The sequence below is a fragment of the Hemitrygon akajei genome, chromosome 12 (genome assembly GCF_048418815.1).
Source record: "Hemitrygon akajei chromosome 12, sHemAka1.3, whole genome shotgun sequence".
In the NCBI taxonomy this organism is placed as follows: Eukaryota; Metazoa; Chordata; class Chondrichthyes; order Myliobatiformes; family Dasyatidae; genus Hemitrygon; species Hemitrygon akajei.
The window spans coordinates 73,179,852-73,205,953 of NC_133135.1; the positions used below are offsets into that span (position 1 = coordinate 73,179,852).

Below are 26,102 nucleotides of genomic sequence, written 5' to 3' on the forward strand. Positions count from 1 at the left end.
AACTCTCGATGCTATCCACTGGAACATCAATTTTAGTGTCACCTGAAAGCTTGCCATACCACCTACTTTCTCATATGTGTAGAGATGAGTAAATTGAACCTGGTACAAGTTAAGACATGAGCAGCAAAATTAGTGATAAATTCATGTTTATGCCGGGTGAAAAATTGAATGATGGTCAGCTAAGACATGAAATGCAAGTACGTATGTAGGTATCTGAGCTGGATATCTTTAATGGCAAATGAACGGAGGCAGAAAATTAGGAAACAATGTTGTGAAGATAGGCAAAGTTACATGGGCTGACTCATTTTGGGGCCAAGTGCAATGTTGTCTGACTTGCCGAAGGGTTGCAGTACTGTGCCAAGATATTTGGCAAGGGGGTATGAGGTTTGAGGGAGGTGGTAATATGATAGAGTAGGATTAACTTAATACAGAAGCTGATGTTTTCAGGTTTGCACCAGTAGCAAGCAATAATCGGTGGAAGAATCAAGCCTTTGGGATTTTCCAAATTTGAAAATACAACGTTGCGGAGAAAATGGTGATGAGGCAGACTTTTACACCACAAACAGCAAGTTGTTTGCATTTGTTGGTCTCTCTCGTTGTGAAAGGAGGTCACACTATGGTATGCCACATTGTCGGGTGAGCAATTAGTTTTTATTGTACCGCTGATAATGGTCTTGGGTGCTTTGCTATTGCTTGTTTGTGTGTGGAAGGGGGTGTAGGATGGGGCTTTGGGGTGCTAATGCTTTTACTGTCGCTCATTCTTTGGGGCACTCTTCTGTTTTCATGGATGTCCTTGAAGAGCAAGAATTTCAGGTTGTATATTGCCAGCATTCTCTGATATTAAATGGAACTATTGAACTATTGAAAAGAGAAGCCTCTAACAAGTGATTCTTTATAGCATTAACAAGAGGTTCAAGGTATGATCTTTGAACTCTGTTTTACTTGACTGTGAAAGGGGCATTCAGTAATTGAAAATCAGAGGAAGAAATCCAGAAATCCATTCATCTCCGATAATTGCAAGCATTTGGTGAGTGGTCCACTGAGGCATCTTTAGTCGTTGCTCATAACAAGTACTGGTAACTTGTTTCTAATTTGCCAGGGACTAGTGAAAGCCAAATTATTTCTGTTCCTTGCATAATCCTTGAGCATTGTTTGGGTAACTGTGCAGTGTTTGCACATTATCAGTCAAATGGCATGTCAATTCTTGAAATGACAGAGAAATAAGGTTTCCTGTCTACTTTTGGTGCAAAATGAAGGATCTGCCCATTACTATGTAATAATATTAATGACATATTATGTAAGACATTGGATTCCAGTTAATTGTATCAGGATCAGTACATTTTTGGCCCAGTTAGGCACCTGCCCCAATTAGCTGAACTTTCAAGGAAATAGTTAAAAGGTGTATTAAAGCCTTTAATACAAGTTTAATTTCAAGTTTAACTGAGTAACAATTTATGTATTTAAACAAAGTACAGAACAAATTAGAACACTACCAATACCTCTAAGGAACTAGAAAACTGTATTAATCCCTATTAGATGAATTCTTCCATTGATAACTGTCATTTTTTGATTGATTTGACTGTAAATTAACAGAATTAGCGCAGACATCTAGTGTAGACAGTGAACTGCCTTCATATAACATTTCAGATGATTGCATACTCCAAATCTTACTTTTCATTTTAATTTTCAAGATGATTATTGATAACTTTGTAACTCCTAACTTATTGAAGCAGTGAAATTGTTTCACTTTCACACTGTTGATCATTACTGGTAGCTCCAAGCCTGATGCTTGAAACCACGGTGAACAAAACAGCTACAAATTATCTCACTGCTTATTTCTCACCAACTATCAATGACAAAAGTCTATTCTTTTTGGACACAAACATGCAGAACTGACACTAAAAACTGATTACTCTAAGTAGGCTGTAGTGTTTAATGGCCAGTGTACACAACCGGTACTATTTAGAAACTGATTGCTCTTGTTTAACAGCCACACATATGCACATGACTGATGCTAGTTAGAAACTAGTCCCAACTAAGTGACATAGTATCCCAAATTAAGAAGGAAAACCCTGGCTATTTTCTTGATTTAGTTTTTATTCTTTAAGAGTTGTCCCAAATAAATGGCTGCCCAAATTAACTGGAATCCACCGTACATAAATGTATAATATAATACATATTATGTAATAACAACCCTTTAGAGTTCAGAGCTTCAGTGTTCAGAGGTCACCTCTAGTGTTGGCTGTAAGGAATTTGTACATTCTCCCTGTGACTACATGGGTTTCCTCTGGGTGCTCCAGTTTCCTCCTATAGCCCAAAGACATACGAGGGGTGATTGATAAGTTTCTGGCCTAGGGTAGAAGGAGTCAATTTTAGAAAACTTCAAAACTTTCTGCATAGTCACTCAAAGAGTTGAATTGCATGTACATGTAACAAGAGCTGTATAACTCATCTCCTTCTACCTTTGGCCACAAACTTATCAATCATCCCTTGTACTGGTTAGTAGGTTGGTCACGGTAAATTGTACTGTGATGAGGCTAGAGTTAAATGGGTGTATTGCTGGATAATGCAGCTAGTTGGGCTGGAGGGTCTATTCTGTGCTGCAAATGCAATGTTAGTATTCATTTCAAGACGGCTAGAATATAAAAGTAAGGGTGTAATGTTGATACATTATGCAGTGTTGAAACTTTATAAAGAACTGGTGAGGCCTCACTTTGAATATTGTGAACAGTTTTGGACCCCTTTGAAAGGATGTGCTGAAATTGGAGAGCAATCAAAGGAAGCTCATAAAAATGATTTCAGAATTGAATAGCTTGTCATTTGAAGAGCATTTGATGACTCTGAGCCTGTATTCATTAGAATTCAGAAGACTTGAGGGAGTGACTTCATTAAAACCTACTGGATGGTGAAAGGCCTTGATAGAGAGTATGTGGAGAGGGTGTTTCCTATGATGGGTCAATCTAAGACCAGAGGACACAGCCTCAGAAAAGAGGAGGGTCCTTTTAGAATGGAGATGAGGAATAATTTCATTAGCCAGAGAGCAGTGAATCTGTGTAATTGATTGTCACATGTAACTGTGGAGGTCAAGTTTTTATGTATAGTTAAGGCAGAGGATGATAGATTATTGATTGACCAGGGCATGAAGGGATATGGGGAGAAGGCAGGAAATTGGAGCTAAGAGGAAAATTTGATCAGCTGTGATGAAATGCTGGATCAGATTCAATGGGCCAAATGGCCAAATTCGGCTCCTATATCTTATGGACTTATGTATTGCTAAACAAAATAAATAAAAACTATGATTCCCAAGTACTGCTAAGATATGCTGTTTGCTGTGATAGTGAAGCATCGATTTCATGATTCTTTTTTTTGCCTACTCTCAAAATACTTGCAGATATGAAAAGAAAGAAAAAAATCATAAATAAATAAGCAATAAATATCAAAAGCATGAGATGAAGAGTCCTTGAAAGTGAATCCATAAGTTCTGGGGACAGTTCAGTGATGGAACGAGGGAAGTCGAATGAAGCAAGGTTATTTGATTACAAATAATGAGCTTCGGCTCACACTTTTTAATAGTGAGTGGTAATTCAGTTGCTCCTCCTGTTTGGTACTCTGTAACAGATATCATCAGACATCATCAACTGAAATGTAGCTATGGAAAAATTATTTTCATCTGGCTGTTTCAAATTTAATAAGAATTGTCTTTCCTGCAGATGATCCTTTTAACAATGGTATTGTGAAGAAACATACTGATGTTTCTTTTTAGATGTTTCAGATATATATATATATATATATATATACAATTTTAATTATAATTAAACAATGCCAATGTTTTCCAACATTGGAATTGTTTTAAGAGATAGTAACACATGTATCGGATATAGGATTTTACGACTTAAGGAATTTCGGAATTTTTGAACTAGTGAGATAGTTGCTATGGACCTGCAAAATAAAAATGGTTTATAATCCATCTTTAATGAAACAGCATGTCTGTAGTTTTGATACTTTTTCATTATTTCACTTTTAATATTTATAAATTCTATGGATAAAGGCAGATGTGGTAAGGGAAGCCAATCACAGTTGCAGAGGTCTGCACCTTGGGCAGTTCATCTGCTTGTGAATTTTTCTCAATCCTAACATCAGAAATGGAAATGTTCAGTGGTTGCATTGTGTTCATTTTACTTACCAGTTCTTAGTGACAAAGGAGAAAAAAAAGAATGCCAAGCCACATGCTGAGACCAAAAGCTTTGCCAGATAGACAAATTTTAAGGGGCATCCTAAAGCATGGAAGAAATCAGAAAGATATGGGGAAGGTGGAAATTGGCAAAAGAATTGAAGATCATGGAGCCTAGAAAGTTGAGGCAAAAATATTCATAGTGAAGTCATTATTTTCTCAAACAGTAAGGCTGATCAGCAACTCCACCCACCAACCTAACCTTCTACATCTCCAACCACCACTACTTTCTTATTTCCTGTCAGTCACTTTATGTACAGACCCTCTTGTGCCTAGCATCACTTTATAGACATACAATCAATCTGTATATAAGCTGTCTAATGCATTAATATTTATTGTGTTCTTTATCAATTGTGGTTTTTTTTGTGCTGCATCAGATCCGGAGTAACAATTATTTAATTCTCCATTTCTCTAATGTACAGGAAATTACATAAATCAATCTTGATTTGATTTTGAAATTTAAATTTAGAGCTGATTAGAAAACCAAAGTTGGAAGACTACTGTTACTCTGAAGAGTTGTGTTCTTGAAGAAGATTTAGAAATATGATCATAGAAGAATTTGAAATCTTTATCTTGCTGCTGTTCCAGAAGTTCCATTTCCAGATATTTGTTCAAAAACAAAACAATGGCTATTTATATGCTTAGCAAAAAAGCAACCCAAGACTCAATTGATTTGTGGAGTACCAAAGGTAAAACTTAAGAATTTTGGAAAAAATATGTGCTAAAATTGGTTCAGGGCTGAAAATACTTTGATTAGTCACAACTTCAATATTAATAATAACACTCCTATTGGCATAACATATTTAATATGTATTCATTTTTGAATCAGTTCAAATTAATGAATTCTTCATAATTTTTTTTTTGATTGTCCACATTGAGTAATTCTATTTAAGTGCTAAAATGATGCCAGTTCGAGACTGAACTGACATGATTTGCTGGGATTTTCCAGCAATCTTGCTAAGATATACCTTCTGAGTTTAAGACTCCCACATGATTGTGGTAACCTGGGACTGCTATTTGAGCTCTGTCAAGGCTGTGCACCATCACTAGATTTTGCATCAATTTCAGCAGCAGAGCAAGAGTTTGATGAAATTTCCCCCTAATTTATTATCGGATCCCGCACCATTTATTTATTTATCTATTTATTTATTTATCCATCCATCCATCCATTCATCCATCCATCTATTTCACTTTTAGTATCTGTGAAAGCTCCGAATAAAGGCAGATGTAATATGGGAAACCAATTACAGTCCCAGTAGTCTCTGCAGAGCTCCTCAGCAATTTCATGGCTCCAATCATCTCTATCTGCTTATCAGTGAATTTTTCTCGGTCATAGCATCAGAAATGGAAACAATTGTGTTCACTTTACCTAATGATAATGAAGAAGAGCATGATCTAACAACATTAAGGCATTAGGTAATGAATGGGACACAACTCCCAGCCAATGTTAATCTCTAATAAGATGGATTTTAAAACAATTGTCAAACTGCTAGCAGTGATGTTTGTGTATGTGAAAAAATGCATAACCAGTTCATATCTCAAGGGGATAGATAATACTTTTGCACTAATATGTGCCCGTAGTTGATATGGAAGGGGTGAACTATGTGAGGCACCTCTAGGGCTAAACATATGAAATGTGCTAATGAGAATGGTAATGCCGTTGGACTTGAGAAGCATCAAGGGCTGACGCAGAAGCTCAAATGTATCTCCATTTTTTGCACTCCTCCTACACATGAGAAGCAGAAGACATGAGACGTGTCCTCTCCTGCCCACTTCTTTCTGCCTTCTACAGGAACTACTCCCTGGATGACTCCCTGCTCATCCCTCTCCACTAATGCTTTTCTGATCCCTGGTACATTCTCCTGCAACCACAGGAGATGCAACATCTCCTCCCTCATTAGGGACCTAAGCACCCTCCTGATGTTTCAACAATTCAATTGCACTTCCTTCAAATTTGCCTGCTGCATTTGGTGATCTGATGGGCCTCCTCTACATTGATGAGATTGAGTGCAGATAAGGAGACTGAATCACAGATGACCTGTGCTGTTCTCTAACCTTTCTGTCCACACCCTTCTCTTCCCGCACCCCTGTTCTCATTGCTTTATAGTTTTCCCTTTCTGCCTCACAAGAGAGTCAGTGGGTGAATAAGTGTGTAGGAATAGATGGAACTAACCCCACCCCCATCTCTTGTGCCTAGATTTTAAAACTCTCCCTTTGGCTTTCAATGGCATCGTGACTGTTGAAGTCACCACTATCAATATTTCTGAATAAATATTAAGCAGAATCTTAAGTATTCCAGCCACTAATCTTGTGGTTATTAAGCAGAACAAGACCTGAGTATTTTATGCAACACACACAAAATGCTAGAGGAACTCAGCAGGCCAGGCAGCATCCATGGAAAATGTACAGTCAACGTTTCGGGCCGAAACCCTTTGGCAGGATCTGAAACACCAACTGTACTTTTTTCCATAGATGCTGCCTGGCCTGCTGAGTTCCTTCAGCATTTTGTGTGTGTTGCTCCAATTTCCAGCACCTGCAGATTTTTTTCTTCTTTGTGAGCTATTTTGTGCAAACTTTCCGGCACTGATGCCTCAAAGTATTTTTTTCAGCATCTATGAGGCTCGGGTAAGGAAATTGATGGAATCTTTCCCACCTGCTGGAGAAGTGCTACCGTAGAAATCTTAATCCTATATTAATGGTATTGCATTTATGCTGATTGGTCCATCAACTACTCTGGTGTTCCATCTACAAAATGGACTACAGCAGTTTGCCAATTTTTTTTTTGAAAGTTGTACAGCATGCATTGGTTGGTACAATCTTATTCATGCAGTTTAAAAAAATTGATTCCGTTACATAGTACTTTAAACTATAACGGGCTACTTGAAGTCGTCTTATAAAAACTCAGTGTTGGATATCAGTGTATAAATGTTTGCTCAGTTGAATTTTCCTCACTCCACGTTTCAGTAAAAGAATTAGCCTTATCATGAAGAAAAAGATCAACAATGAATTCAGTGTTTGCAGTTTGATAATTTCCTAATTATCATATAATTTTTAGTTGTTAACATATTGTATGCCATTTCACAATTTGTGCTATAGTGTGTAATTCATAAATTTTATATACTGGAGAAACAAAGCCAAAATTCTTTGAGTTTTGACTTAACTACCGGGAGCAAAAGCAACTTTATAGATAGTCCATCTGGACACATTTTCACCTGTGTTTTTAAGATGTCAAAGCTATCTGACAAAAATAAAATACCTCAAGAAGGTTGCTGAACTGCAGAAGGGAACTATAAAATTGGTGAAGCGTAGCCTCTTCTAATCAGCATATAAATTTGCTTACTTCAAGGTAATCATTTTTATATCTGGATTTCATGTATAATGCAGAGCTAAGCTTCAGTCATTGTTATTGGAAGATGGTTCTTGATTGCAATCAAAATTATTTGGCATCATTCTGCATCAGTTATAATTAAGGAAAAAATAGACTATTTTATTGTCCTTTTTAAATTAAAATACTGTATATGAGTTTGTGCCGCTATTATAAACTTGAAGCAATCTTTTAAGAGGGTACCTTTCTTTTCTTGATCATCATTTTCAAAGCAACAATATCCTCTAATTTACCTTTGAATGTCTCCAAGTGGTTAACTAGCAAACTGAAAGGAATGCCTTTTTTTTTACTGTAATTAGACAATTAGATTTTGTGATCTGATTTCAGCATCATCCTTTTCCTATACTAAGTTATATTTGAGTACTGCATGCTAGTGTTTGAATGTAAATGAATAAGTATTAACATACTATCATGTACAGTAATAGTTTGAATTCATCAAATATAGGCTCAGTAGTCACTCTCATGCTCTGCATTCAAACAGCCAGCAGAATCAGAAAGTCTAAGCTTACTCTCCAGTGGAATACTGAGGATGAATTGCCCTGTCACCACTGCCTTCTTTCAGATAACACGGCCTTTCCAATTACTATGTGTGGTGAACTACATATACCTGTCTGGACACGCCCCCCATGCTGACTGCTCCTGTGGCTCCTCCCACTGACCGTGGCTCCTCCCACGGACCCTGGTATAAAGACAATTGGAGACACAACCCCCAGCCTCAGTCTCCAGGATGTAGTGTGGTGGTCAATTGCTGCTTGTTCTTTCTTCCAGCCAATAAAAACCTATATCTCGCCTCACGTCTCCGAGAGTTATTGATGGTGCATCACTATGATATTACTTTGAAGAATTTTTGGAAATCTCTGTAACCCCTGAGCTTCTTTGTGGACTGGGTATCACTTGGGGGGGGGAGGGGTGTGGAAATAGTCATCTTGGAACAATGTTTCTGGTGTTATTGAGATCCATCTGGGAAGCTGAGGAACAAATTCCCTTCTAAGACACAAAAGGATTGCAGCATTGCTCTGTGTTAAGCTGGTCTTCAACTGCACAACTTTTATTTTGAGCATTGTGGAAGGAATTTATAGGTCAGTGTAATTGCTTACCCTTAAACTGTTATAGCTCAAGTGTTCATGATAACTTGAATTCCCTCTGGTGCCCCTCTTTCTTCCCTTTCCCCCATGGTCTACTCTCCTCTCCTGTCAGATTCCTTCATCTCCAGCCCTTTACCTTTTCCATTTATCACCCACCAGCTTGTTACTTCAGCTCCCCACCTGGCATCATCTGTCACCCTTCTTGTTCTCTTTCCCCTTCCCCACCACCTTATTCTGGCTTCTTCCCCCTTCTTTCCAGTCCTGATGAAGGGTCTCAGCCTGAAATGTAAACTGTGTATTTATTTCCACAGATGCTGCCTTGCTTGCTGAGTTCCTCCAGCATTTTGAATTTAGAGCAGCCGTAGAATCCTTTGTGATTATATAAAATGCTTTCACAAAATGCTGGAGGAACTCGGCAGGCCGAGCAGCATCTAGGGAACATTTTGGGTTGAATCCCTTCAGTAAGACTGGAGGAAAAAAAACTGAGGAGTAGATTTAAAGGGTGGGGGCAGGGGAGAGAGAAATGCAGGGTGATAGATGAAATCTGAAGGGGGAGGGGATGAAGTAAAAGGCTGGGAAGTAAATTGGTAAAAGAAATAGAAGGCCATGGAAGAGAGAAAAGGGAGGAGGAGCATCAGAGGGAGGCGATGGGCAGGCAAGGAGATAAGGTGAGGGAGGGCAAAAGGGATGGGGAATGGTGGAGGATGGTTGGGGTATGGGGCATTACTGGAAGTTTGAGAAGTCAATGTTCATGCCTTTAGGTTGGAGGCTACCCACACGGGGAATATAAGGTGTTGTTCCTCCAGCCTAAGTGTGGCTCCATCATGACAGTGGAGGTGGCCATGGATGGACATATCGGATTGGGAATGGGAAGTGGAATTAAAATGAATGGCCACTGGGAGATCCTGCTTTTCAGGTGGATGGAACATAGATGCTCAGTGAAGCAGTCTCCCAATCTATGTTGGCCCTCACTGGTATACAGGAGGCCACACCTGGAGCACTGGACACAGTATATGACCCTAACAAACTCACAGGTGAAGACTTTGCTCGGATTTCTAGCATCAGCAGATTTTCTCTTGTATATAAAATGCTTTGCCTGTTTTTACCTACCACTTGAATTTTCTTGCTTTCAAAGTGGTGCTGAGGAAAATCAGTGAGTGAGAAGTTGTGGTCAATTAGTGCAGTGTATCATGAGTAATTTCCTCTTGTGAATAGATATAATATCCTCATGATACTTCACATTGCAGCCACTGTACACTGCTGTAACGTGAGTAGATGTTTCAGTTAGTGAGTGAAGTGCCATCAAGTTGCATTGTTTGGTTTGATTTGTGTAAGACTTTTTGAGTCTTATTAGCTCTGTTCCAGAGTAAGTGCAAAATATTCCATGTCACTTTTAATGCCCCTTGCAGAGAATGATGAAACTTTGAGCAGCAAAACTAAGTTATTTACAACCAGGCGCATGTCGTCAACCTTTCTTAGTAGTAACAGCCATTGTAATAAATGTTTCAATTGAATTGCTTTTCAACCATAACCTTCAAGATTTTAATGTTGAGTGACTTGGTGATGGTAATTTATTGAAAGTCAAGTTCATTGGCTTGCTCTTATAAGAAACCAGACATGTGTGTGGCGTACATGTTACTTGTGACTCAGCATGATATTATTTGTCTTCTGTTTCATTTTAAAATAACTTCCGACTTTAGTTCTGTTGATCCTCCAAGTACATATTCAGTTCTATCAGAGTCCCTAAAATAATATACTTTCTCAGCAATATTTTTCTGATTAAATCACTTGTTCATAATAACAGTGGACAACAAAGATTTTTCTTTCAGAATACTTTTGGGTGTATCTTATGGATTTTGGGCTGCTGATCATGAAAATCAGCATGACATTTTATTTCCCTATCATGCACCTTTTTTGTTAATCGCCTATATTTGTTATTTCAGTTCATAATTCAAGTCAATTAAAATGTTGCCCATAATGTAAGCTGGAAAGTTTTCAATCTTGTCCAGGCACGCCTGGGCAGATTTAGGCAAGGTGGAAAGCCTAAGAGCAATACTGGTTGTAAAGCCTGGGCTCCTCACATTTGATGCACAACATGCGCAGTTGATCTTAGAGATAGGCTGAAAGGTACTCGGAAGTCAATTCCATTCACTGTCTCAGTGATATAGTGAGAGCAGAAGGATCATGTGACAGACTGCTAATTCTGTCTGACCAGTGTGTCTGGTTCCTCTGCTAAAAACAAGAAATCCATTGAATACCCCAAGACTGCAAGGATGGAAACTGCTGTCACCAGGCACAAAAATTTCCATGAAGGATTTCAATATTTGAGACAGGTGTTTTCCAGGCTAACTGATGCCAAGATTAAGGAAAACATTTTTGTTGGTCCACAAATCTAATAGGTCATCAATGACAGGCAATTTCAAAGAACTTGTAGTGAGACTGGAGAAAATCGCATGGAAGGCAATCAAGGATGTTGTTGACAATTTTCTTGGCACTACAGAGCACCAATCTACGTGAAACTGGTTAAGAACATACTTCAAACATTCTAAACTGAATGCAACATGTCAATAAAGATACATTTTCCACATTCCTACTCAGACTTCTTCCCTGCAAATCTTGCTGGTGTCAGTGATGAGTATGGTGAAAGGATTCTTTCACCAGGACATTGTGGTCATGTAGAAACTTTATCAGGGCAACTGGAATCTATGAATGCTGGCTGATTATTGTTGGACACTTAACCAAGAAGCCTAAATATAAACAAAAATCATCAACAAAACATTTTCAGCTTTGTTGAGCTATTGCAAAGTGTCAACATTGTTATGCAATTAAATGTATTGTATTCAATAAAAATTAATTTCTCATTTCTCCAAATTTCTACATGATACAAGTGGTCTAAAATAATACTTATGTTCAGTTTCAAGCTGTCTATCATAACAAAAATTAATTTCTGTGGAAGTAACACTTCCGAAACAAAATGCAGTCCAATGTAATGACAACAAGATGAACATTGTATCAATAGCTAACAATAGTTGTGCATTAGCCAACAAGTTGCATGGATTAGTCGAGTAACCATTTGGCGTGGGTGGTTTGAACTCTGGGAACCGAACTACCTGCAAGTGACCTACAGGTAGACAGTAATGAAGAAGGATTTTGGCAAGCTGACTTTCATCGGTTAGAGTACTAAGCATAGATACTAGAATGTTCCGTTGGAGTTGTTTAACAGATCAGTTTAAGAGAGGTTGTTTAAGAGAGGTTGCACCTGGAGTGCAGCTTTGTGTTCAGCTTTGGCTATTTTGCTATAGGAAGGATACAGAGGAGATTGATGAAGGTGTTGCCAGGATTCAAGATACTGCGTTATAGAGACAGTTTGGGCAGGCTGTGACTTTATTCCTTGGAGGCCAAGGGGGATGATCTACAAACGTTTGTAGTTGAGGTATACAAAACCATGAGGGACATAAATAGCCTGAATGCACACAGCTTTTATCTCATGAATAGGGAATCATGAACCAGAGGGCATAGGTTTAAGATGAGAGGTGAAAGATTTAATAGGAATCTGAGGAGCAATTTTTCCCCAAAGAGGGTGGAACATATATAGAGCGAGTTGCCAGAGGAAGTAATTGAGGCCAGTACAATGGCAACATTTGGTAGACATTTGGACAGACACATGGATGAGGGAGATCAGTATTTTGGTTGAGATGCATAAGCTGGATGAAGGGCACACTTCCATGCTGTTTGACTTTATAACATAGTCCTTGGCAACACTTGGTGAGACATTTGCCAGGTCAATATCGCAGCAATAAACACAATAATGGAGCAAAAGTACATGGTTAAAAATTGTCTTCTATCCTTAATTGTGCAGTAGTTGGGTCCAATTTGCTAGCTAGGTCTTTACATGAAATGTACAGTTTTTGTTTGAGATCTTACATAAATCAGACAATGGAGCATATAGGCCTAGGCATATATGAGACCTAGGCCTCATATGGAGCCAGTGATCATTAATGGAGAATGTGTGGAGCAGGTTAAGACCTACAAGTATCTGGGAGTACAGTTAGACGAGAAGCTAGACTGGACTGCCAACACAGATGCCTTGTGCAGGAAGGCACAGAGTCGACTGTACTTCCTTAGAAGGTTGGCGTCATTCAATGTCTGTAGTGAGATGCTGAAGATGTTCTATAGGTCAGTTGTGGAGAGTGCCCTCTTCTTTGTGGTGGCGTGTTGGGGAGGCAGCATTAAGAAGAGGGACGCCTCACGTCTTAATAAGCTGGTAAGGAAGGCGGGTTCTGTCGTGGGCAAAGTACTGGAGAGTATAACATCGGTAGCTGAGCGAAGGGCACTGAGTAGGCTACGGTCAATTATGGAAAACCCTGAACATCCTCTACATAGCACCATCCAGAGACAGAGAAGCAGTTTCAGCGACAGGTTGCTATCGATGCATTGCTCCTCAGACAGGATGAAGAGGTCAATACTCCCCAATGCCATTAGGCTTTACAATTCAACCGCCAGGAGTAAGACATGTTAAAGTGCCGGGGTTGATTGTATTTAATGTATTTAAGTAAACTACTTAAGAACTTTTAAAAAAAGCTATTATTAATGCTTTTTGAGAGAGTGATTTAGATGCATATCATATTTTTACTGAGTTAAGTATTGTATGTAATTAGTTTTGCTACAACAAGTGTATGGGACATTGGAAAAAATGTTGAATTTCCCCATGGGGATGAATAAAGTATCTATCTAGAAAATGCTGAGTGTGGAGTGGTGTATAATGTTTCCCTAATTTGCAGTCATACTTCTGTGCCTTTGAAGGAAACTTGAAAGAACCCAGCTTGGGGCAATTGCACTTTATGGTAGGTAGTTACCCTTTGTTAAATTGACTCCTTTCCCTCTTTCTAACCACTTACCTGCTGATTCAGCCATTGTTCGTTAATCACAAGTTGAACCATTAACTTTAGTAGCACCCTGACCAACCCATGCTGCCGATGACGGATAGTAAACTCTACCAATTTCAGCTGTGTACCAATGATCAGCACTGACTAATCTGCCACTGACTTAATGCCTTCCCCACTCCTGTTGTAGGATATTGTTTCATTACATAACTTATCCTTGCAGTGCAATTATGTTTTTTAGATAGTGCCTTATGCAGAAATTTGTATGTGAACTATCTGATGAATAAACTAAGTCAAAGCTGTTGAGCTTGCAGAAGCTGATATTGGAACTTGCATGTGTCATTGTAAATGGCAGGGAATTAATATAGTGCCATACACAAAATAATGGAAGAATTCAGCATGTCAGGCAGCATCCATGGAAATGAACAAACAGTCGATGTTTCAGGCCAAGACTAGTCTTGAAGAAAAGTCTCAGTCTGAAATGTTGATTGTTCACTTCTATCGATGCTGCCTGACCTGCTGAACTCCTCCAGCATTCTATGTATGTTGCTTTGGATATCCACCATCTGCAGAATGTCTTATGTACAATGTCTTATGTGCAGAATGTCTTATGTATAATTAATCTAGTGTACCAGTCAAACCAGTTCAGTCCATTGCTATCATTACAATGGTGATCTCTTTTTCAGCTGAGGAAATCCATGTGTTTCTCTTTCCAAATATAATGTTGTATTGTGATGCCTTGCAGATCCAAGGCTAGGAGAAACAACAAAAGCAATTTCAACAGAGAGGTTTATAGTTTGGATAGTGAGGATTGGGTAAGTTTAGTAGCTATGCCATAGGCAGTAATGGCAGCAAAACAACTGGCATTCGTAGAATAATATGGCATGAAATGTATGTTGTTCAGGTCCTTTGGCCTACCCAGTCTGTGCTGCTCATCAAACATCCATTTACACATATCCAACACTAATCCCACTTTACTCTCCCCACCTTTCCCTAAATTCTCTCAAGATTCTACATTCAATTACTCAGATACACACTAGTGGCAATTTCCCCAATGCATTCCATCCCAGACACTGCAGCGACGTGGGAGAAAAGTGCAGCACTCAGAGGAAACCAGTGCAGTCACTGGAGAAGATGTGAACTCCACACTGACGGCATTGGAAATTAGGACTAGAACTGCAGCTGTGAGGCACCAGGTTTTGTATCTACACCACTGTACCATGAAGCTTCTTTCTTGGGTAAGTTCACTGTGTGGCCATTTCTGACCTCGGGATGTCTTTGGTATTAATTAAGAGAGTCTATGGATCATCTTTCTGAAACTTGACTATCAGCTAGTGATTGCCTGCAGATTTTGATCTAAGCCAATAAATTCACAAAGGAGTTGCTCCATGAACACCAGTACCATACAAAGCAGTATCCTTGACCCAAAGCTTTTCTCTAATTTTTTTGCCAAGGTGCTGCAACTAGTTTTAAATAAGTTTTTAGCTGGATGGGAATAATCTATAAGACAAATGAGAAACTTGTTGCCTTTGTATGTTGCCCCAGCACAGTACCCGAACTTCAGTCTTTGAGCTATGTCAGTGTTACAGAGACAAAGCTTGCATATGCACAAAGTACATTAGAAAATCGGCCTTGTCCTTAATGTCTGCAAAACTAAAGTTTTCTACCAGTCTCCCCCCACTACAATATCATTCTCCATGCATAAAGGACAGCAGTTAGAAATCCAGGACTTTATCCCATTTCTCAGTAGGCATTTCTTAATGAAGACAGTCAGCAGTGATGAAGTATGCTATTATTTCTGATGCACCAATGCAGTCTTTGGACATGTGAGGACAAGAATATCTGAAAGTTAAGGGAGCAAAACCTGACATAGAACACGGCCTACCAAGTAATAAAAATCCCTGTTGTCCTGAAGCAAAGACAGAGGTGAAGTTGAGGCCAGTATAGTTTAACCAGAGTCATATTGAATGTCAGGGAGGCTTGATGGGTTTGTTGACTTACTCCTGTTCCTAGTTTCTTATGGGTCTATGTGTCTCTGCAACTTGGACTACTTACAACAGGCACTACAAGGAAGCCACCTGCATTATTACTTGAAAATCCTTTAAATTCACTGGCAGGATACGTGCATCGACATCAGCATCCTCTCTGAGGCCAATGTCTTCAGCACTGTGACTTTAAATATACTGGATAACTCTGGTTAGGCCACACCTTTCATCTGGCTGACATGACACTCTCAAAAACAACCAAATGCTTTGAATGGTTGTTAAGGTAAAAGATTACAAGATGGGCAGAATACATAAGCTGAGGATGTTCTTTATGTTGGGATGGCGAACCATTCAATATTGAAATTGTGTTTGAATTGAATCTGGAACAGAAATCAGGAAGTGAGGTTCAAGCAAGTCTAACAGAGAAACAGAACAAAGCAAGTCTAACAGCAAAATCGAGGCTTCTTTGTGTTGAAATCCAGAACTGAATATTCCAAAAGCTGTCAGATCAGAAAGTCTCTGAAAACTCATTGCTAAACTACATTTATAATTACTATTTATTTGAAGGAGAAACCAATCATTAATATGTGTATACTGATGTTACTTGACTTTTCTCAATGTTAGATAGGTAAAATGTACAACAATATTCTTGGAGTAGTTTCAGAACATATTTTAATCCCGTTCAACAGGAGAGTCATGTAACATGTGGAGACTGTGAGTGAGGTCCTTAATGAGTATTTTACTTTAGTATTTACCAAGGAAAATGGCATAGAGGGCAAAGAGATTGGTGCTGAGTGCATAAATGCATTAGGGCGCTTAGAGGTACAGGAGGAGGAAGTGTTAGGTCCCCTGAGGAGTAATAAGTTGAATGTCCCTAGGGCCTGATGAGATTTACCCCAGGTTATAAGTGAGGTAAGAGATGAGATTGCTGGGGATTTGACTAAAATCTTCATGTCCTCTCTTGGCACAGGCAAGGTCTTGGAGGACAAGTGAGTGACTAATGTTGTACCCCTTTTAAGAAGGGAACAAGGGAAAATCCTGGAAACTATAGACGGGTGAGTCTTGCATCAGTTGCAGGGAAATTGCTGGAGAAAATTGTCAGGGATAGGATGCACGAGCATTTGGAAATCCATGGCCTAATTAGGAAGAGCCAGCATGACTTTGTGCGGGGCAAGTCGTGTCTTATCAAGTTGATTGAGTTATTTAACTAGGTGAAGAGAGAGACTGATGAAAGTAGAGCAGTGGATTATGCCTACGTGGATTATAGTAAGGCGTTTGACAAAGCCCCTCATGGGAGGCTAATCTAGAAGATTAAGATGTATGGGGTCTATGGTGAATAGGCAGTTTGGATTCAGAACTGGCTTTAGCATAGAAAACAGAGGGTAGTGGTTGAAGGGACTTATTCGAGCTGGAGGTCTGTAATTAGTGGTGTTCCACAGGGATCTGTGCTGGGACCTTTGCTGTTTGTGATACATGTAAGTGAACTGGATGAAAATGTAGATGAGTGGGTTAGTAAGTTTGCAGATGATACCAATATTGGTGAAGTTGTGGATAGTGTCAAAGACTGGCAAAGAATGCAGTGTGATATAGATTAGTTGCAGATATGGGCAGGGAAATGACAGATGGAGTTTAACCCAGATAAATATGAAGTGTTGCATATTTATCTGGTAAAAGTAGGTCAAATGCAAGGAGACAGTACACTGTTAAGGCATGAGAGAGTGTTGCTGAGCAGAGAGTTCTTGGGGTTGAAGTTTATAGCTCCTTGAAAGTGGCTAAGTAAGCCAATAGGGTTATTAAGAAGTCTTATGGAAAGCTTGTTTTTATTAGTCGAGGCATTGAGGTCATAAGTCAAGAGGTTATCTGCAACTTTATAGACCTCTGGTTAGGCCACAACTAGGGGTGTGTTGAATATAGTTCTGGTCACCCCACTATAGGAAGGATGTTCAAAGTAAAATTTATTATCAGAGTACATACATGACACCACATACGACCCTGAGATTCCTTTCTCTGCAGGTATACTCAGCAAATCTGTAGAATAGTAACTGTAAATGGGTCAATGAAAGAGCAAGAGTGAAGAAGACAAACTGTTGAAATGCAACTATAAATAAATACCAATAAATAATGCAAGCATGAAATAGCAAGATAAAGAGTCCTTAAAGTGAGGTCATGGGTTGTGAGAACATCTCAATAGAATAGTGTAGCTACCCTCTTTTGCTCAAGAGCCTGATGGGTGAGGGTTAGTAACTGTTCTTGAACTTGGTGGTCTGAGTCCTGAGGCACTTGTACCTTCTACCGGATGGCAGCAGCGAGAAAAGAGCAAGGCCTGGGTGGTGAGGATCTTTGATAGATGTTGCTTTCCTATGACAGCATTTCAAGTAGATGTGCTCAATGATTGGGAGGGCTTCACTCGTTAGGTACTGGCTGAATCCATTAACTTTTGAAGGATTTTTCATTCAAAGGCATTAGTATTCCCATACCAGGCTGTAATGCAGCATGTCAATACACTTTCCACTGCTATCTAGAGAAGTGTGTCAAAGTTATGCATGATATGCAAGATCTCCGTAGCTTTCCAAGGAAGCAGAGGTGCTGTTGTGCTTTCTTGGCAATTAAATTTATATGATGGGTTCAAGACAGGTCCTATGAGATATTGACACCCAGGAATTTAAATTTTATCTACCCTCTCCACCTCTGATCCTTTGAGTACTGGCTCATGATCCTCTGGTTTCCCTTTCCTGAAATCTGCAATTAGCTCCTTGGTCTTGCTGGCATTGAGTGAGAGGTTGTTATAATGACACCACTCAGGCAAAGTTTCAATCTCCCTCTTCTATATTGATTCATACCAACCTTTGATACAGTCCACATCAGTGGTCATCACTTGGCTAAATCACTTGGTGTCATCAGCAAACTTGAATACGGTGTTGGACCTGTACACTTGGCCATACAGTCATAGGTGTAAAGTGAGTAGAGCTGGGGGCTAAGCACACATACCTGTGGTGATGGAGATTGTGGAGGTGTTTCTGACTGGTGTCTGTAAGTGAGGAAATCTAGGATCCAATTGCACAAGGGGGTATTGAGGCCTTGTTAGTGATTAGTTTCGAGGGATGATGGTATTAAATGCTGAACTGTAGTCGATAAAGAGCATCCTGATGTATACATCTTTGTTGTCCAGATGTTCCATGATTGTGTGAAGAGCCAATGAGATGGTATCTACTATGCTCCTGATGCTATGTTAGACAAATAGGAGTGGATCCAAGTTACCACTGAGACAGGAGCTGGTATGCTTCAACACCAGCCTTTCAAAACACTTCATCACTGTGGATGCATTACTCTGTGCTGTACCTTTCTATGTTATATTTCTCTTTGGTAACTATTTAACAGTTGAAGTAATTCAAGCAGTCTTGGCAAGAACTTGCAGATTTGACATGTTTGTAGTTAGGTGTTCTGCATTGCACATGGTCCACTACCTTGCATGCATTAATGTATTAATAATGATAAACCTGCTAAATGATGTTCCCTTACCAGTGCTAGCCAATTTATAGGCAGTAGTATTTAATAGAGCATCTACCTTCAGCACTTCCTTTGGATTGGGTCTATATTAGTATCAGTATGCCAACACTTCAGCTTTGAAATTAGGATGTGGCATACATCCATGCACAGTGGTGTTTTAGAAATGTGTATCTAATGAAACCAAGCACCATGCCAGCAGGATAGCTCAGTCACTTGAAATTTTATGTATTAAGCTTCACCCGATAGCTGACCTAATAATAATAGTCCAAATCAGGCTCGGTATCTCAAATAGTAGATTAGTCCATCAGGATATATTCTGTCTGCACATTTCAGTGTACGATGTGTTAATATTTCAAGTTTAGTGTTTTAGTTTAGCCAAGTTTTGCAAGTTGTGTGTGACGGCCTGATGGTTTGGTGTTTTGATCTGGAGTCTCATCCTTTGACTTTGCAGCGTTGAAGTCAGTCAAATTGCAGTCTTACTGCTTTTGTGTATTGTTCTGGAATTCTCTTCTGACATACGTAGGAGTTCATTTTGACTTCCCCTTGTGCTAACTGGAGAGCAGATGGTATGCAGCAGCACTAAAACCAATCAGTTTCATGGATTTAATTTTAGTTTCTGCTTCCATTTTCTCTTGTTATTACCAATCCTCTTCACCGTTTGTCAATCAAGTCAAAGTGAACTCTTTAATCACAGAAATAGAGAGCGTTTTAAAAAAATTGGAGAAGTTATTTGTCTGCATTGCCTTCATTGAGTCGAGCCAACCAGAGTTAGTCTGTGTTTCATGTTCACATCCGTGATAAACCCAAGATACCCTGTGGAATGCATTGTATATGAACTCTGTACTTTCAACCTTCTGCAACTGGTGACTGTTTTGGATGGTAAAAAACACAGAAACATAAACATTAGAACAGCACAAGAATAGGCCCTTTGGCTGATCATGTCAATGCCAACCATAATGCCAAATTAAAGTAATCCCATCTATCTGCATGTGGTCAGTATCTGTCCATCCACTGCTTCTATCAGATGACACCCTTTCTGTTTCTGTAGCATTTGTCTTCTTTCTTCAGGCCAAGTTGCTAGCTTGATGCTCAACCTAGCACAGATAGAAAGCGGTCAAGGATCAGCTGGATTTGAACCTGGGATTACTCACAGTGAAGTCTGGTGCAGATATCACTACACCATTGGCTGGCAACTGCCTGTTCATATGCCAATCTAAATGTCTCTTAAATGTTGTTGTAAGGGTTTCTACCACTACCCCTGGCAGTACACTCGAAGCATGTGTTAAATAAAACTTGCCTCCTTTAATCTCCTTAAGACTCCACACTCCACTGACTTCACCGTAAAGCTATGCCCTCAAGTTTCTGTCATTTCTACCCTGTGAGGAAAGAATTCTCACCCTATTTATGTCCCTCATAATTTTATACTTCCTCTCCATGTCCAATGTACCAGAGAACGCAAACCAAGTTTGAACAACCACTCCTTTTAGCTAATACACTCCAATCCACGCAACATCCGGGTGAAGCAACACTTGGGGTCAGTGCTGAATTCAGCAGCGGAGAAGTTCAGTCTGTTGACATCAGTCCTTTGAATCATTTGTGACTTCTATACTGCAACTTGCCTGAATGAAAGCTGAAGGCGAACTGTACATCAGAGGATGGAGGTTGGGCAGTTCTCAATGGAACTGTGAGCCACATTGAAACTTAGTATAGCCCAATAGTTATAGACAGATTTTGATAAACACAGCAATTATTATTTACCTGGTACTGAGTCTTCAGCAGCCAATGATTATGAATTGTAATTGAATTGATAATGTTGTGCATTTAATATTTCAGTAATATTGTAAATATATTGTTTGGTTAAGCATACCTTGTTTACATAATGCATTGTGGGATAGATGGAAAAGTCCTTGAATGGCATACATCGTGATGGTACCACGTCATATAGTAAAAGGTAACAACGGAGAACACACATTTGTCCCGGTCTCCTTGAGTTTTTCTTTTGGTTGGTTTTATTTTTTGGAGTTACAAAACGTAAGTGGTGATAAGTAAGCTTTAAGCTGAACCCAACATGACTACGTACCTGTTGAAGTGCAGTGAGACGTTTGAGTTTTTTAAAAAAAAGCGATTATACAAGAGATAACTGGGCATTGTTTACTGAGTGAGCTGAGCTGTATTTTGAAGCAAATGAAGTAGCCAATGAACAGCTTGTGCTAGTTTTGCTGATTGCATTGAATTTAAAAGCAAACAGTTTTCTTAGAATTTTTACTGCTCCAACTAAACAGGACAAAACCATTGTTGTTTGCAAAATGCTTTAGGTTTCATAAGTGGAATCAAAAGGAGTATAAGGAATAAAGTAGATGAGCTTGAGGCTCAGTTGGAAATTGGCAAGTACGATGTTGTGGGAATAACAGAGACATGGCTTTAAGCGGACAGGGCCTGGGAAATGAATATTCAAGGATATACATCTTATCGAAAGGACAGACTGACTGGTAGAGGGGGTGGGGTGGCTCTGTTGGTGAGGAATGATATTCAGTCCCTTGCGAGGGGGGACATGGAACTAGGGGATATAGAGTCAGTATGGATAGAACTGAGAAATTCTAAGGGTAGAAAGACCCTAATGGGAGTTATCTACAGGCCCCCAAACAGCAGTCTGGATGTAGGGTGTAAGTTGAATGAAGAGTTAAAATTGGCATGTCACAAAGCTAATGATACTGTTGTCATGGGGGATTTCAACATGCAGGTAGACTGGGAGAATCAGAATGGTACTGGACCCCAAGAAAGGGAGTTTGTGGAGTGTCTCCGAGATGGATTCTTAGAACAGCTTGTACTGGAGCCTACCAGGGAGAAGGCAATTTCTAGATTTAGTGTTGTGCAATGAACCGGATTTGATCAGGGGCCTCGAGGTAAAGGAACTGTTAGGAGTTAGTGACCATAATATGATATGTTTTAACCTACAATTTGAGAAAGAGAAGGGAAAATCGGATGTGTCAGTATTACAGTTGAACAAAGGGAACTATGGAGCTATGAGGGAGGAGCTGGCCAAAGTTCAAAGGAACAATACCCTAGCAGGGAAGACAGTGGAAAAACAATGGCAGGTATTTCTGGGAATAATGCAGAAGGTGCAGGATCAGTTCATTCCAAGGAGGAAGAAAGATCCTAAGGGGAGTAAGGGGCGGCTGTGGCTGACGAGGGAAGTAAAGGGCAGTATAAAAATAAAAGAGAAGAAGTATAACATAGCAAAGATGAGTGGGAAACCGGAGAACTGGGAAGCTTTTAAAGAGCAACAGAAGATAACAAAAAAGGCAATATGCCAAGAAAAAATGAGGTACGAAGGTAAACTAGCCAAGAATATAAAGGATAGTAAAAGCTTCTTTAGGTATATGAATAGCAAAAAAATAGTTAAGACCAAAATTGGGCCATTGAAGACAGAAACGGGTGAATTTATTATGGGGAACAAGGAAATGGCAGTCGAGTTGAACAGGTACTTTGGATCTGTCTTCACTAGGGAAGACACAAACAATCTCCCAAATGTAATAGTGGCCAAAGGAACTAGGGTAAAGGATGAACTGATGGAAATTTATATTAGGCAAGAAACGGTGTTGGATAGACTGTTGAGTCTGAAGGCTGATAAGTCCCCGGGACCTGATGGTCTGCATCCCAGGGTACTTAAAGAGGTGGCTCTAGAAATTGTGGGCGCATTGGTAATCATTTTCCAATGTTCTATAGATTCAGGAATAGTTCCTGCTGATTGGAGGATGGCTAATGTTGTCCCACTTTTCAAGAAAGGAGAGAAAGAGAGAAAACAGGGAATTATAGACCGGTTAGCCTGACGTCAGTGGTGGGAAAGATGATGGGCAATTATAAAAGCGGAAATTACGACACATTTGGATAGCAGTAGAAGGATCAGTCTGAGTCAGCATGGTTTTATGAAAGGAAAATCATGCTTGACTAATCTTCTGGAGTTTTTTGAGGATGTAACTATGAAAATGGACAAGGGAGAGCACAATGAATGTAGTGTACCTGGACTTCCAGAAAGCTTTTGATAAAGTCCCACATAGGAAATTAGTGGGCAAAATTAGGGCACATGGTATTGGGGGCAGAGTACTGACATGGATTGAAAATTGGCTGGCTGACAGGAAACAGAGTAGTGATTAACAGGTCCCTTTCGGAATGGCAGGCTGTGACCAGTGGGGTACCGCAAGGTTCAGTGCTGGGACCGCAACTGTTTACAATATACATTATTGATTTAGATGAAGGGATTAAAAGTAACATTAGCAAACTTGCTGATGACACAAAGCTGGGTGGCAGTGTGAAATGTCAGGAGGATGTTATGAGAATGCAGGGTGACTTGGACAGGGTGGGTGAGTGGGCAAATGTATGGCAGATGTAGTTTAATGTGGATAAATGTGAGGTTATCCACTTTGGTGGCAAGAACAGGAAGGCAGATTACTATCTAAATGGAGTCAAGTTAGGAAAAGGGGAAGTACAACAAGATCTAGGTGTTCTTGTACATCAGTCAATGAAAGCAAGCATGCAGGTACAGCAGGCAGTGAAGAAAGCTAATGGCATGCTGGCCTTTATAACAAGAGGAATTGAGTATAGGAGTAAAGAGGTCCTTCTGCAGCTGTACAGGGTCCTGGTGAGACCCCACCTGGAGTATTGTGTGCAGTTTTGGTCTCCAAATTTGAGGAAGGACATTCTTGCTATTGAGGGAGTGCAGCGTAGGTTCACAAGGTTAATTCCCGGAATGACCAGACCGTCATATGTTGAAAGATTGGAGCGACTGGACTTGTATACACTGGAATTTAGAAGGATGAGAGGTGATCTGATTGAAACATATAAGATTATTAAGGGATTGGACACGCTGGAGGCAGGAAGCATGTTCCTGCTGATGGGTCAGTCCAGAACTAGAGGCCACAGTTTAAGAATAAGGGGTAGGCCATTTAGAACAGAGATGCAGAAAAACTTTTTCACCCAGAGAGTGGTGGATATGTGGAATGCTCTGCCCCAGAAGGCAATGGAGGCCAAGTCTCTGGATGCATTCAAGAAAGAGTTAGATAGAGCTCTTATAGATAGCGGGGTCAAGGGATATAGGGAGAGGGCAGGAACGAGGTACTGATTGTGTATGATCAGCCATGATCACAGTGAATGGTGGTGCTGGCTAGAAGGGCTGAATGGCCTACTCCTGCACTTACTGCCTACTGTCTATTGTCTATTGAGTTGTGACTGAATTGATGAGCTTGTCTGAGCATTGCCAGTTCGATGATGGGCTTAATGATGCACTGACAGATTGGTTAGTTTGTGAAATATTACAAGAAGGCATTCAAAATCGGCTCCTAATTGAAGCACGACTTGCATTGCAAACAGCAGTTGAAATTACTGTATCAATGGAAGCAACTGCCAGAGCTGCAAGTGAAATGCAGTCAGGAATAAAAGTGAGCGTGAACAAAATTTCAATGTCTAACTAGAAACTGGCTGGCCTAACAAATTGTTACTGTTGTGGCAGGGTCTCATGTGCACCACACCAATGCAGGTTTAAAGGTGAAACTTTCAGGAAGTGCAACAAAGTAGGACACATACAAAGAGCATGTTGAGCAGATAAAAAATAAATGGACTGCACTAGGAAGAGATAAAGATAAAAGATCAAGTTGCAGTTTCAAAAAGAACACTAATCTGCATGTTGTTATTGAAAAATCTGATAATGAGGTTTACAATGTGGAAAATAACAGGAGACAAACAATATAGCTTACATCAAAAGTGAACAGTAAATTAGTTGAGAAGGAATTTGACACTGGCTCGATTGTTTCAGTCATTCCATAAAATGAGTTTGAGTCACATTTCCATGGTACTAAACTGAAGGCATCAGATGTCCAACTAAGAATTTGCCCTGGAGAAAAGATAACTCCTGTGGTATTGACATTCATAACAGTGAAATACAGCAAACAACAAGCCACATTGGGTGTGTATGTGGTAAAAACCGGAGGAACTGTTTTGTGGGGTAATGAGTGCCTGAGACAGCTACAACTTAACTGGAGATCCATCCACCACATTCCTTGCAATAGAGTCAACTGAAAGCAAATTAAGAAAGGTGTTGGATGATGCCACAGCAGTATTCAAGGATGGCATTGGAAAACTCAAACGTATCAAGGGTAAAATAGTGTTGCATGACAATGCCACACCCAAGTTTTGCAAAGCCCATCTGGTTCATTATGTTATCCACGATAAGCCAGCCAGTGAGCTTGATCACATGGAGGCTGAAGGAATTCCTTTCAGACTTGAGTGGAGCCATAGGCAACACCAGTTGTCCCAGTTGCCAAGAAGAATGCTTCTGTCAGTACCTGCCGTCGTTTTAATGTCGCCATCAACCCAGTACGGAAAGTAGATCAATGCCCTCTGCCAAGGATAGAGGATATTCTTGCAGATTTTCTGGAGGAAAACACTTCTGCAAAGTGGTCTTAGTTGAGGCCTTAGTTAAGGTGGAGATGGAAGAAGATTCCAGTGTTTCTCATGAAGCCTCACACAAAGCTTTAGCATTATAATAGGCTTATTTTTGGAGTAGCAAATCTGGTGGAAAGCTATGGATTAGGTGCTGCAAGTCTGCCGAGAAACTCAGTGTTACCTGGATGACATTATTGTTACCGGTAAGGATGATGAGAAACATCATCAAACCCTCAAGACAGTGTTAAAAATAATAGAAGATTGTGGTCTTGGAGCATTATGCAGCAGGTGTGAATTCTTTAAGCCAAGCATTACATACTGTGGCTGTGCCACTGATGCACCAGCACTACACAAGTGTGCTTTGAAAATTCAAGCAGTGGTGGATACCCCAAGGTCAAAGGACATGGCAAAAGTTGCAGTCCTTTTTAGCATTTTTCATTTTCTATAATTGGTTCCTGCCAAACCTGGCTACTGTGCTCCACCCCTTGAACTTATGACTATGCATCGGGAAGAACAGAGTGTGAGGCGGCTTACAAAAAGGTAAAAGAAATGGTCATGTTGGTTATTGTACTCGCACATTATGATCCA

General features: G+C 39.8%; 1 protein-coding gene across 1 annotated transcript in view; it reads left to right on the plus strand.

Annotated features, from left to right (window-relative positions):
- The window catches only part of LOC140737212 (potassium channel subfamily T member 2), an 879,580-nt gene that overhangs the window by 52,190 nt on the left and 801,288 nt on the right, over positions 1-26,102 (plus strand). The window lies entirely within an intron of this gene.